Source organism: Marmota flaviventris, chromosome 1 (assembly GCF_047511675.1).
Source record: "Marmota flaviventris isolate mMarFla1 chromosome 1, mMarFla1.hap1, whole genome shotgun sequence".
In the NCBI taxonomy this organism is placed as follows: domain Eukaryota; kingdom Metazoa; phylum Chordata; class Mammalia; order Rodentia; family Sciuridae; genus Marmota; species Marmota flaviventris.
The window spans coordinates 82,964,590-82,979,762 of NC_092498.1; the positions used below are offsets into that span (position 1 = coordinate 82,964,590).

General features: G+C 38.7%; 1 protein-coding gene across 2 annotated transcripts in view; it reads left to right on the top strand.

The window, feature by feature from the left end:
- Positions 1-5,694: 5,694 nt before the first annotated feature.
- Ccdc126 (coiled-coil domain containing 126) overlaps positions 5,695-15,173 on the top strand; it is a 64,429-nt gene continuing 54,950 nt past the window's right edge. Inside the window, exons 1-2 of one of the 2 annotated variants that reach the window (XM_071613801.1) lie at positions 5,700-5,782; positions 13,643-13,711. The gene's annotated coding sequence lies outside the window, so the exon portion shown is untranslated. Of the gene's footprint in view, positions 5,783-13,642; positions 13,712-15,173 lie in introns of both variants that reach the window. The other variant, XM_027932685.2, reaches the window with a different exon arrangement.

The window sequence follows — 15,173 nt, forward strand, 5'->3', positions numbered from 1 at the left end:
TATATATTTAGTGCAGGATTCTTTTCATGGTTTTAGGAAATCTGAGATATTTCAGGCCTGAGCATTATGCTCTTCCTCAGAAATAAGAATGGAACTAGAAACTCCAATTCTACTTCCTTATACCTATTCAGGTTAACTCTTTTCCTCAGAGAGTGCACAGTTAAACTTGGGAATGACTATTTCTCTTGTTTGCATATTACTAGTCTTGTCTTTTTAAAGATATCTTTCTTTTTTTTATAAATATTTTTTTAAAGATGGACACAATATCTTTATTCATTTTATTTTTTATGTGGTGCTGAGGATCAAATCCAGTGCCTCACCCATGCTAGGCAAACACTCTACCACTGAGCCACAACCCTAACCCCCAGCCTTATCTTTTAGGAAGAGATTACCTTCTTCTGTATTATGTTGTTTAGGAAGGTGGCAATTTCCTAGCAGGAGTCTGGTCCTAGTTGGCTGTGGGTTTTCTCTTTGTTTCCAGAAAGCAATACTTTCAACTCTTATTAAATTCATTTGAGCAGCTAATTACATTTTTAAAAAATTCTAGGTCTTTCTTTGACAGATGAGTGGGAGGAGTTTGGCAATACATCTCCCTATTAAGAAAATGGTTTCTAAGTTGGAAAGTGCTATAAAAGATAGAGCAATTATTATTATTTTTTAAGTCTCTTGAGACTTCTAAATTAGTTTACTCTTTGTCTACTAAGATGTATGTGACAGGAAGTCTTGAAAGTAGCTTTAACTGAACCCTTAAAATTGAGGGAAACTCTGTCAGAGAGTTAAATAACACTTACTAAATAGATATAGTGACCAGAAATTCGTGTACTGTGGTCCAGAGATAGATTCATTCACTCACCATGTATTTATCAAGTGCTCTTGCCAGTGTCTGGAAACAGTGGATAGCAAGGCGTTTATGATCTAACATAGAAAATTGGTTTAATATACATAAATATGAGGTAATCAAATACAGAACCACCTCCCATCTTAACACTTCATGACTTCTCAAATTAAAGTTCTTTAATTTGTTCTTTAATGTGGCATTTAAGGCCCTCCAAGCTCCTGTTTCTCCTACCTTTTTAGTTTTCTCATATAACTCTATAGCAGCACTGTCCAACAGAAATATAAAACAAGCTGGATGTGCTAGCGCAGGCCTGTAATCCTAGGATCTTGGAAGGCTGGGCAGGATGATCACAAGCCTGGGCAATTTAGTGAGCCCCTGTCTCAAAATAAAATAAAAAAGTCTTCGTAATGGAGCATGCCCTGTAATCCCAATGGTTCAGGAGGTTGAGGCAGGAGGATCACGAGTTCAAAGTCAGTTTAGGCAATTTAGCAAGGCACTTAGCAACCCTGTCTCTAAAATACGGGGGAAAAAAGTGAGGGTAGGAGGGTGCGGTGCTGGGGATGTGGCTCAGTGGCTAAACACCCTGGGTTCAATTCCCAGTACTAAAAAAAAAAAAAAAAAAAATCTGAGAGTGTACCTTGATGGTAGAGTACTTGCCTACCATGTTCAAGGTTCTGGGTTCAATCCTCATTATCCACCTCCTTTTATATACATATGTATATATATATATATATCAATCCACAAATCTGATTTTATTTTCGCTTACAATTATATTTTAAAAAGTAAAAAAATTATGTAAATTAATTTTTAAATTTTTGTACTGGAAATTGAATCCAGGGGAGCTTAACCACTGAGCCTTATATATCCCCAGCCCTTTTTATTTTTTAATTTGAGACAGGGTCTTGCTAAGTTACTTAGGTGCTAAATTGCTGAGGCTGGCCTTGAACTTGGGATCCTCCTGTTTTAGCTTCTTGAGTCACTGGGATTATAGGCCTGTGCCATTGCACCTGGCAGATAATTTACTTTTAACAATGTATTTTATTTAACTAATACAAAAAAAATGTATCATTTAACATATATATATATATATATCCAATATTTTAAAACCCTAAGAAATTTTGCTTTCTTTTTCATACTAAATCTTCAATATTTGGTGTGTATATTATATTTACAGCACAATTCAAGTCACATTAGCTACATTGAAGTTCTCAAGAGTCACATGTGGTTAGTGCTACTGCCCCATTCAGATGCAAGTATTTTTTCTCTACATGTAGCAGATACCACATTCTACTGAGGCTGTTTGTATATTTATTATCTCCATATCCTCTACCATACAGGTTTATCTCATGATTTACCTACTTTAGTGTCTTTAATGTGATAAAATGATAATAATCAACACCTCCTGAGGACTTGTCCAAGCTCTGTGAACCGGTGGTGTTTACTGCTGAACTACATCCCCAAGCCTTTTTTTAAAAATTTTGAGACAGGATCTTGTTAAGTTGCCTAGGCTGTCCTTGAACTTGTGATCCTCCTGCCTTAGCCTCTTTTTCTTCAATATTTATTTTTTAGTTTTAGGTCGACACAATATCTTTATTTTATTTTTCTGTGGTGCTGAGGATCGAACCCAGTGCTTCATGCATGCTAGGCGAACACCCTACCACTGAGCCACAACCCCGGCCCAGCCTTTATTTATTTATTTTTTAAACTGGGTGGAATATGAACCATTTTTAAAAGTATTTATTTATTTTTATATGGTACTATGGGTAGAACCCAGTGTCTTACACATGCTGGGGAAGTACTCTGCCACTGAGTGATAGCTCTAGCTTTGCCTCACCCTCTTGAGTCCCTGGGATTACAGGTGTGTACCACCACACCCAGCTGCTCTTTTATTTTTAAATTGGCAAACATGTGGAAAATGTATAAACAATAAATATACTATAGTCTAACAAATTATACAGTTTACAACTGTGTAACTACCACCTATACCAAGAAATAGAGAGTTGTAGACTGTCTGCCGGCCTCTTCCCAATCTCAACTCCCTCCTCTTAGGGCTTCCAGAGGTAGTCATTACTTACCCTTTTATGGTAACCAATTCCTTGCTTTTTTAATATTTTAACACCTAAGTATGCATTCTTTTTTTTTCTTTTTTGAAAATTATAAGATGGAATTACACAGTATATATTATCTTGTATATAATTTTTTTAACATTATGTTTTAAGAATTCATCTATTTGTAGCTTGTTCCTTTTCCTAAATTGCTCTATTAATTTGCTCTTCCTGTAGCAAAGTATGAGAATTCCCAATGTTTTCTGCTCCTGGTCAACATTTGCAATTGTTAGCCATTTTTATTTTGGCCATTCTGGTGGGTGATGTAGCATTCTCTCATTATGGTTTGAATTTTCCTGTTTTTAGATGAAGTTGACTTTGTTTTATGTGTGTTTACTGATTATTTGGATTTATTCCTTAGTGAAGAGTCTGTTGAAATATTTTTCTTATAATTGCATTTCTTTATATATTCTGAATAAAAGTTCTTTCTTGATTATACATATTGTAAACTTATTCAACTCTGAGGCTTGGCTTTTTACTCTTTTAATGGTGTAATTTAATTTGATGAAAACAAGTCTTTTATTTTATTTCATTTTAGTTGTCAATGGACCTTTATTTTATTTATTGATATGTGGTGCTGAGAATCAAACCCCGTGCCTCACACATGCTAGGCAAGTGCTCTGCCACTGAGCCACCACCCCAGCCCTGAAAGCAAGTCTTAGTGTAAGCAAATTTATTCATTTTTTTCTATCACAGTGCTTTTTGAATTAGCTTAAAAAAACTGTCCCCTACTTTTGAAGTCATAGATACATGCTTCCATGTTATCTTTAAAAACAAAACAATTAAAACTTTATTGTTTTTGCCTTCCAAATTTATGTCTATTATCTACCTGGAATTGATTTTTGTGTGTAATGTGGAGTCCAATTTCATTTATTTCCCATGTAGAACTATTTTTCTCAGAACAATTAGTTATTGAAAACTGTCCTTTAGGTATTGCTCTCCATTGCCACCATGACAACATAAATCAATTCCTATTTATGGGTGAGACTTTCATGGCTCTTTATTCTGTCCCATTGGTATGTTCTGTTCCACTGATATATATAACTCAATGTAGTATATCTCAATATATCAAGCCTAAGGAGTTGCTGGGCCCAGACTCTGACAGGAAATTTTAAATTACTTTGTCAAGTTTTTCTGTTTCATACACAGACAAATCTATTGATACAGCCTGGACTAGCCCTGAATATATAGATAAAATTGGAGAGACTTTGACATCTCTAAGTATTGAGTTTTCCAACCTATGAGTATGGTATAGCTCTGATTTATTTAGGTCTTCTTCAGTACCTTTCACTGTTTTCTTCATACAGATTTTGTATCTTATTCAAACGTCCTTGATATTTGTTGGAGTTACTCTAAATCATATTATTTTTTCCCTGGCATACAGAAATAACATTGATTTTTAAAAGTCTGATTTTGTGTGGTATTCAACTAAGGCCATGTTCTTGCTAGGCTAAAGCTTTACCACTGACCCCAAGACCCCAATTTAAAAAATCTATTAATTTTGTTAAACTCTTATTAATCATAATAAAATTTTGTTTTGGGGGGGTTGGGGTGGGTGGAAGAATGCAACCCAGGGTGTTTTTATCACTGAGCTACACCTCCAGTTCTTTTTATTTTTTGAGACAGGGCCTCGCTAAGTTGCTGATTCTGCTCTGGAATTTAACAATCCTCCTGCTTCAGCCTCCTGAGTCGCTGGGATTACAGGTTTGTAATCTGTAATTAATTGTACTAATTTATCTGATATTCTTTTTGGCTTGTCATATACAAAATTCTATCCGTCAAAAGAGTAATTTTGCTTCCTCCTATTTGATCTTTAGTCCTCTTATTTTTCTTGCGAGGCTAAAGACCTTCGGTAGCGATATTGGGCACACTGGCACACTTAAAACACTAGTAAGCCTCGCGAGGGAGGGTTGGTGGGCTAACGGAAGGTCTGGAGACGGCGGCGCCCTCCTTTCTGCGCCTGCAGCGGGTTGGGGCGCGGGTACGCCTCTCGTAGGCTCCTTTTCCAATCCCAAGAAGCCGACCGCCCCTCTCTGGTTGCCGCGCAACCGCGTCACCCTGACCCGGAGCAGCTGCAGGGCTGCTAGGAGCACGTGCCATAGTCCCTAGGGCAGGGACTACGTTCCCCATAATGCCGCGCGTAAGGGGCGGCGGGCCCGGGGAGTTGGGGAAGGGCCGGGCTGGGAGGCGGAGCGGAAGCGGAGTGCGAGGGGCGAGAGGAGTACTATCTGCACACGCCGGGAGCCTACCTCGTCCTGACTCCAAACCCCGGCCTTTCTCCATCCCGACGTGGAGGCTGTTCCTCCACTGCGAGACGCAGCTGACGCCCGCTAATCGGCTTTGGCTGCGCCCCTCCGGCTCGGGAGCCCAGTGGCGGCGGCGACCGTGACGAGAAGCCCACGAGCAAGGTAATGAGGAGGGGCGACACAGAAGCGCGGGGAGGTGGCGGCTCCGCGGACCCGCCCGGGCCGCCCCTTCCCCGGCAGGGATCCCGCCCCCCGGGGCCTCTGCCGCCGCTACGGCTTCGGGACTGGCCGGCAGCCCCTGCCGCGGCGGGGAAGGCTCTTTGTCCCTCTCTTCCTTCGGCCGCGACCCTGCCCCCGGGATGTCACCGCCGCGACCCCGTGGACCCGGGGCGGAGGAGCGAGCGTGGCTCTGGCTGCGTGAGCGGAGCGGGGCGGGCTAAGTCCCGAGCTGCAGCGATGGGGAGCCCGGCGGCCGCCGCTCTCACTTCTTGTTCTGTTTTTGACAGCTCAGTTCTGTTCTACTTTGGGAAAGAGAGAGGAAGTCAGATGCCCTTTTTAAACTCGCTCTTCAAAACTCATCTCCTGGGTTACTGGTAAGGATGAACTTAAACGGCTTTGATATTGTGGAGCGTGACGCGAGAGCCTAGACCAGGGTTCGAACCCTGATTGTCTCGCTCTGAATTTGTGATCTTGGTTCATTAGAAGGTTCTAAGCCTGAGTTTTCTCACCTAGCAGTAGGAGATAATATTAGGATAGGATATGCCTGTTGTACCACTAGTTCTTCATTTGATGAAAAGAGCCTTTGAATGCGATACTTGAAATAGCTACGACTGAAGTGGCCTATGGACTTGTGAGTTTTGTGCTTTATTTTGTTTAATCATTAGCATCCTGGATTGTGTTTTTCACTTTATTTTTTGTTCACCTTAAACCTAAGCAAAAAAAAAAAAAAAAAAAATCCTTGGAAATATGCCGTCTTCTTAATTTCCGTTGTTTTAAAATGGCTGAGAACGTTCTTAGGAAATTGATGACTCTGCTTTTCTGGGGATCAGCTGTAGAGATTCTGTACAAGGACTTATTCACCTCCCCATCCTCCCCAGCTGCGTCCTGTGGGGATCCTTAGAGGAGGTTAAATGTCTGTTTTGTCAGAGTCAGCATCTAGGTGTTCTGCAAACCTGCGGGGGTGGGGGGTGGCCCATGGGGGACTTTGCCAGTTTTATCCTCTTGTCAACTTTTTTGTACCTTCCTCTACACTTTCTCACTGGGTTCATAATTTTAGCTCCCTTTGGAATTGTGTTTCTAAGGTGTAGTTTTTGTTCTTAAGACACAATGAATGTGATATATTTGATAAGCAATGACTTGGAAAATTTCATGTTAGTCCCACTTCAGTTTTGATTGTTCTTGCACTCTTTTCGCCTTAATTTCTACTGAAATTGGTGGTGAGTTTTTCAAGGAAATACTTGTGGTCCTTAAATTGAATCTTATTTTTCATTTAAATGCCTGCTCTGTATTACTCTGAGTTCAGACACTATTTTGCAATATGTGAAATAACATGTCTTGAGTAAATGCTGTTTTTTACATATAGAATTGTAAGGGGTTGGGGAAAGGCAGTAGTCTAGATGAATTAATTGTCTGTAATTCTTTAGTGACAGGTGATTTAAAAAATATTTTTAATTATCAGTGGACCTTTATTTTATTTTTTACGGTGCTGAGAATTGAACCCAGTGCCTCACACATGCTCTACCACTGAGCCACAACACCAGCCCTATGACAGGTTTTTTTTAAAGCAATTTATATGAGGGGAAAGAAATTTAATGAAGATGTTTTATACAAGTAACTAGAGGGTCAGAGTAAGTAAGTGGAAAAAGGCATATGGACATAAAGATTTCTGGTTCGCTTTAATATGTTTGTCAAAAATACTCATTTTGAGGGAAATGTTTCTGTATTGGTGTTATTTAGTGCAGTGTAGGATGGAGAGTACAGACAGAAATAGGAGACCTTGGTTCTTGTCATAGCTCTGTCTCTATCTTTGTAACTGTAGGAAACTGTGTGGTCCTCCATTCTTTAATATACTGAATTGATGTGATTTCAAAGACTTATAGCTTAGGTTTTCATTGCTAAGGGTTTTTAAAGGTTCTTTTTAACATGAAAAAATTTGATATAGCTGGCATAGTCTGAAATCTCAGCTGTTTTGGGAGGCTGAGGCGGAGGATCACAATTCAAGGTCAAGGCCAGCCCCTGAATTTTAGGAAGACCATGTCTCAAAATAAAAAGGGCTGGGGATGGGATGTGGCTCAGTAGCAGAGTGCCCCCAAGGTTAATCTCCAGTTAAAAAAAAAAAAAAAAAACTGCCAGAAATCAGAATCTACCAGTCAGCTCATCCCTCTCTCTCATGAGAGCTGCATGTTTTTCTCTGCATCCCCATACCCACCCCCAGTACTGGATACTGAACCTAGAAACACTCTACCACTGAGCTACATCCCAAGCCCTTTTCATTTTTTAATTTTGAGACAGGGTCTCTCTAAATTAACAAGGCTGGCCTCTAATTTGTAGCCTCCTGCCGCAACCTCCCAATAACTGGGATTACAAGTGTGTTGGTCATCATGATGTATTTTAGATGAGACCTTTACCATATTACAGAATTAAGTAGTTTTCCTTTTGCTATAAAATTTTCTATTTCTATTCCTGTATTGCTTTACCCTTTTTCCTCTATTTTTCTAATTTTCAGTACTATTGTCTTCTCCCTTTCCCAAAGATGCCATCTAAAGGTGATCTGATATCTTCATATTTGTATTTCTGTATCTCAGCAGGAATAGTGCAATTTCTCTCAAGGCAGTGCGGTTTTTTTTTTTTTGGTAGTTGTGTTTGGAGAGCATGCCTTTATTTTATTTATTTTTATGTGGTGCTAAGGATCGAACCCAGTGCCTCATATGTGCTAGGCAAGCGCTCTGCCACTGAGCTACAGCCCCAGCCCCAAGGCAGTGCATTTTGTTATTTATTTTTACTTCTTATTTCTGGGGATTGAAACAAGTAACTGAACCCTCAGGCCCAAGGCAGTGCATTTTTAAATCTTAGACTTAATTTTGGAGTGCACGGCTGTGTCTGTACATAGGTATTAGCTCCAGGCAATATTTTGTAGAGAAACTATTTCAGGAATGGACTTTTCCCCAGAAATGACATTCTAGGGTCAGGTCTGCTGAGGGATCATTTCTGAGTCTTTTTTGGAAAGAACTATCTGCACCTCTGAGCTCTGTTGAACATACCATGTCTTTTTGTAATAAACATATGCCTCTCTGGCTGTAAATTCTTTTGAAGATTAATAAGCAGTGATTCTCATAGCACCTTTGACTGAGTTGAAAGCTGCTCTGCTCAATGGTTGCTGCTATTGTTGTTAATAGTTACTTTTAGCTATAAGTCATAACACTACAAAAATTAGAGCACTGAATAAGTGCAAAGATGGGATTTGAATGAGAGTTTTTAAGGTAGGATTAACCATCTGTTAATGTTTTTAATGTCATTGCAATGTTTGCATAAAAATGCATGGAAGTACTTCATGACAAGCAGTGTGAAATGAAGTGTTTTGAAAAGCTTTTTAACTGCAATTCACAGCAAGAGATCTTTTTAATTCAATACTTCATAAGTTTATAACTATGCACATGTGTATCTGGGTATGTAAAAATAAAGTTTTAGAAAAATTTTACAAAAATTGTAGTAGTGTGTACAGTCTATTCTGGTGGTTTCTATTTTATAACTTTAAAAATTTTTTTAAAAAGTGCTAGTTGCAAATTGTTAAGGTGATTTTTGTTCCCTCCTTTTGAAAAACAATGGAGCAGGCCTGGAGATGTAGCTCAGTGATGTACCAGAGACCCTGGGTTTGATCCCCAGCATCAAAAAAAAAAAAAAAGAGGGCTGAGGTTGTGGCTCAGCAGTAGAATGCTCGCTTAGCATGTGCGGGGACCCAGGATTTGATCCTCAGCACCACATAAAAATAAATAAGCAAAAGGTATTGTGTCCAAACACAACTAAAAAATAAAATATTAAAAAAAAAAGAAAGAAACATTGGGGTCCTGAGTTCAGAGTTTGGATGCCTAATCTCTCCTCTTTTTTTTGGCATTGGATACTTATTAATCCTTTTTGTATTTCACTTTCCTTATCTTTTTAAAAAATATTTATTTCTTAGTTGTAGTTGGACACAATACCTTTATTTTATTTATCTTTTATGTGGTGCTGAGGATCGAATCCAGGGCCTCGCACATGCTAAGTGAGTACTCTACCGCTGCGCCACAACCCTAGCCTACTTTCCTTATCTTTATAAGGAAGGTTTTCTGGTTTAAGTATTTAATGATTCTTTGTCTTTACTTTTCTCTAGCAGTGGAGTTGGACTAATGTATTTATCTTTAGGTTTCTGGCTAGACAGAAGCCACTGAAAAATTGCCTAAATGTCTGGTTGTTTACATGGTGTATTATTTGGCAAGTGGCATAATAGAACTTTGAATACTATTTTTCCTAAAAAATCTTGTAAATTGGAGTGGAAACATTGGGGCTTGTAATAAATATGAAAATATAACACTTTTGTGTTAACAAAGAATATTTTAGAGTTTGAGAAACTGTACTTAAAATGCTTAGTATGTTAACATGCCCACAGATTGCTGCTCAGGCTTCGTTCCATGTCTCACCTTGCCACTGCCTCTTTCAATTAATTAAAACACCAAGAAGAATCTGTTTTTCTTTGTCTCTCTCTCTCTCTCTCTCTCTCTCTCTCTCTCTCTCTTTTTTAGTTGTAGATAGACCTTTATTTTACTTTATTTATTTATATGTGGTACTGAGAATTGACCCAGTGCCTCACACATGCTAGGCAAGCACTCTGCCACTGAGCCACAATCCCAGCCCAAGAATCTGGTTTTTTGTTTTGTTTTATGTAAAGGCCACCACATCAGATCATTACTGTTCCTTGTATATTACCAGACAATGAAACTGCTAGTCTCATAAGAAAGGGAAACTCAAGGCTTTATTTGCTTGTGGTTTCCTTCTGTTCACTTTGGATGATTTCTCTAGACCAGACTATTCCAGGCTAGGGATTGAGAGTTCTTTGATTCTTATTTGTTTGTACCAAAGATTATAGGAATAAGGAATTTAATGCCTGCTCCCAAGATTCTGGTCAGAAAAGGTTTTAGTTGGAAGGAAATTGGAACCACATTTTGTACTGCCTCAGATCAAATATTATATGCTTAGAAGGCCTTCCTTGACCCCATACCTCATATAGACTTCCCAGACTCATCAGCTAGTTTAAAGTTTCTTCACAACAATTTATTATAAGCTCAAATTAGCTTGTTTCTTTTTACTTATTTGTTGTCCCACTCCTACTAAAGCTTAGTATCTAGGAGAATGGAATTCTATCTTATTTCACCTTTTCACTTCTCCAGTTCCCAGCACATAGTAGGTACTTTAATAAGTATTTTGAATAAATGGATAAACAAATGAATGAATAAAACAAGTTCTTTTATGGTTTTAAACAAAACTCTTGTATAGTGAGGCCTGGGCCTTTATGCATTTTCCTCCAAAGTCTTTTTTATGGAAATAAAAAGAATAGTGATCCTGGTGAAGTTCTCTATCTCTAGAAGATTTTGTATTTATTTTTGTGTTACTTTATACTTTTTCAATTCTATTTTTTTTTTGCCTGTATGAGAAATAATATAAAACTTACTTCTAAATCCTTTTGTAGGTACTTTGTAATACATTGATTTATGTGAATAAAATGTATTTGAAACTTTAATGGCTAACTTTTGGGTAAATTAATGAATAGTCTAAGTTATACACCTTCAGGATTTTAGGATCACTGCCCTAAACTGCCTTTATTATTTTTTAGTTCTAGTCTTTTAAAGCAAAAAAGAACAAAGCTTCATTTACTATTGCAATTCATTCAGTATTTAAACACAGCCTTGCTAGTAGATGTAAAGGAGTCAGTGTGGTGAAGAATTGAGACAGTGAGTTAAACCTATGTTCTGGACCAGTACACTTTCTGCCACTGGGTTAGTCAGCTTTTTTTTTTTTTAAAAACTTTTCTCCTTTTTTTTTTTTTAAGAGAGAGAGAGAGAGAATTTCCCAACATTTATTCTTCAGTTTTCGGTGGACACAACATCCTTGTTTGTATGTGGTGCTGAGGATCGAACCCGGGCCGCACGCACGCCAGGCGAGTGCGCCACCACTTGAGAGCCACATCCCCAGCCCTTAGTCAGCTTTTTGTTGCTGGTCAAAATACTCAACAGGAACAGCTTAGAGGAGGGCAAGTTTGTTTTGGCTCACAGTTCCAGAGGTTTGGTTCATGGTTGGCTGAGTCCATTGCTCTGGGCCCAAGGTGAGGCAGAACATCATGGTGGAAGGATGTGAAGGAGGAGCACTGCTCCATTTATGGCAGCCTAGAAGCAGAGAGCCAGCGAACCAGGGGGAAGGACCACAGGAGAGATGAACCTTTTCAGGCCATGTTCCCAGTGACCCTCCTCTTATAGCCATGCCCCACCTACTTACAATAACCACCCAGTTATTCTGTTTCAACTAGGATGGACTGATTAGGTTAGAGCTCTCAATCCAGGTATTTCACTTTCCAGACATTTCTGCATTAGCACAGAAACTTTTGGGGGACACCTCATATCCAAATCATAATAGCTGCTAACTGGTTATTTCATTTTAGGCAAGATACTTCACATATTTGTACTTCACTTTCTTCACCTGAAATTTGAGGGGATTAAATTGATTTCCTCTTGGATACTTCCAGCTCAGAAATGGATAACTGAAGATACTTTAACTTTACCTCCAAATTTTCGTCCTTTGTTACTGTGTTCTCAAAAGAAATTGCAGTGAGGTCACATTGCTGCTTGGGTTAAACTCAGGGACATATTTTAAATAAAGTAAGGTGTTTTTTAGTGATTACTGATAATTCATTAGGCTCTCTGGGAGATGTGGCAGCTGTCTAAGGCTTTTTTTTTTCTTTCTTTCTCAGAATTGAACCCAGGACCTTGTGCATGCCATGCAAGCCATCTACCACTGAGCTACACCCTCAGACTTTCACCCGTCCCCCCATCCCAATTTTGAATCAGGTTTCAGTAAATTGCTGAGACTGGCCTAGAATTTGTAATCTTTATGCCTCAGCCCTTCCAGTAGCTGGGATTATAGGTGTGTGCCACTGTACTTAGCTTAAGGCATGTAATTCTTTTAAGGAGGTGGGATTTAATCAAGGAGAAAAAGGCTGAGGCACATGAATAGCAATATGATGTATAAAATTGATGAGCACAAAATGTGGGTTAGAAGAAAGTTAGTGTGGGCCAAAATAAAGATTTGAGGTTTTAAAATCCTATAGCAGAGTTGAGCATGGTGGCACATTCCTGTAATCCCAGTGTTTTGGGAGCCTGAGGCAGGAGGATCTTGAGTTCAAAGCCAGCCTCAGCAATGACAAGGTACTAAGCAACTCAGTGAGACCCTGTCTCTAAATAAAATACAGAATAGGGCTGGGGATGTGGCTCAGTGGTTGAGTGCCCTTGAGTTCCATCCCAGGAACCCCTCCCTGCCCCCCACCCCCCAAAAAAATTCTTTAGCAGAGGCTCTATTGAAGCAAGTACTTTCATATAGTCTGTTTTTTTGGGCTATTTGAAAGATGAACTGTTCTGATCAACAATATGCTATTATGAAGTTTTAGGACTTCATTTAGTAACTTAATGAAACATTTCTGTCATCCACAAATTATGAGTAGAAACAGCCCATGAATGCAATCAGGAAATGTTAAAAGCTTTTCCTATATTTCCTCAAGTTGCTCAGATGATCAAGAATTAGCATTGTTGCATAAGTGTCTGATGCTAATAATAAGGGTTAATATTTATCGAGTAATATGAGATATCATTTAATCTTTATCAATATTAGGTAGGCACTATTGTCCTTATTACAGAAGTGAGGAAATCAGGACTTTGGGATATAAAGTATAGGGCAATAGTTCAGTGATAGACTGCTTGCCTGGCATGTATGAAGCCATGGGTTTCATCCCCAGCACTGAAAAAAGAACTTAAAGATAGAATATGAAATTTCATATGAAGAATATTTAAAAAGGACCTTGTGGCAGGAGGTGGGACAGAAATGAGAATGCTGTTTCTAAAGAGCTGACATTTGAGCCAAGTATTAAAGAATGAAAAGGAACAAACCACAGGAAGAGCATTCTAATCTGGGGAATGGCAATTGTAGATAGCCAAGGGTCCGAGAGAATTTAGTGTTTGTCTAGTGTGGCAACAGCACACTGAAGGAAGTGGTACAAGATTGAGACAGAGAGAAATGGGTGGAAGTTAGGTTATAGGACCTTGTGGACCTTTCTGTGGAGTCTGAATGTTATATTAGGATCAGTGGTAAACTATTGAAGGTTTTTTTTTTTTTTTTTTAGAGAGAGAGAGAGAGAATTTTTAATATTTATTTTTCAGTTTTTGGCAAACACACATCTTTATTTGTATGTGGTGCTGAGGATTGAACCCGGGCCGCACGCATGCCAGGTGAGTGCGCTACCGCTTAAAGCCACATCCCCAGCCCCCTTGAAGGGTTTTTAAACAGGGGAATGATACGTGTGTGTGTGTGTGTGTGTGTGTGTGTGCAGTAAAAAAAATATATAACATAAAATTTACCATTTGAACCATTTATAAATGACACAGTCACAGTGATGTTACGTAATGCTCATTGTTGTGCAACCATCACTACCATCCATTTCTAGAACATTTTCATCTTCCCAAATTGAAATTGTACCTATTAAATCATAATTCTCCCTTCTCTTTCATTGGCCCCTGACAACTATTTGTCTTTATAAATTTGCTCTTCTAGATCTTTTATATGAATAGAATAATAAAATAGCTGTCCTTTTGTGTCTGGCTCATTTAACTTTGCATAATATCTTTAAGGTTCAGTCATGTTGTAGCATGGTTCAGAGCATCTTTTCTTTTATGGTTGAATCATATTCCATTGTATATCTATGCCACATTTTGTTTATCCATTTATCTATGATGAATATTTGGGTTGTTTCCACCTTTTGGCTATTATGAGTAGTGCGGCAGAGAGCATTGATGTACAAATATCACTTTAGTTCCTCTTTTCAGTTCTTATGTATATGTACATTTTTTTTTTAAGTACTGGGGATTAAACCCAGGGGTTCTCTACCACTGAGCCATACCCCCAGCTACCCCCACCCCACCCCCTTTTTTTCTTTTTCAGATTTTGAGACAAGTTCTTACTAAGTTGTCCAGGCTGCCTTCAAACTTGTGTTCCTCCTGCCTCAGCTTTCTAAATAGATGGAATTAAAGGGGTATGCCACCCACCATTCCCATCTAGACACTTCATTTTCCTTTTACCTTTTTTGTATAAGTTTAATTTTAAATGTGTTTCTTCTCCTAAATCTTTCTACCTTTGTGCCATATTGACTTCATACCTTTTGTAATTCCTGCAATTAGAAATCCTAAAAATATTCAGGAGTTTATCTTAGGTCAAAATAATAATGATGGTAAAAGTGATGATTTTATCTTACTTTAAAAGGTCTCTTGGGCTAGGATTGTGGCATAGTGGTAGAACACTTGCCTAGCCCGGGCGGGACCTAGGTTCGATCCTCAGCACCACATAAAAATAAAGGCATTGTGTTGTGTCCATTTACACCAAAAAAAGAAAAAAGCTCTCTAGTTGCCTGGGTGAATTTGACATGTTTTTGTTGTTGTTTTGTTTTTTTGTTTTTAAGTCATCAGTAGAAAATTGATACAGAGGCCTACAAGTTAAAGTTAAAAAGTTTTTAGATTGTAGACCATTTTGGTGGAGGAGGGCTCTATAACAAAGAGTATGCTGGTTGCTAGCCTAAGCCCCCAGTAACAGTGTTGCCCTTTCAGATTTTAATTAGTGGTTCTTTCATGATCTAGTGGTTGTCAGGGGTAGGATCAGTACTTAAAACATGAAGAAAAGTGGTGAGATTCAGAGTGCAAT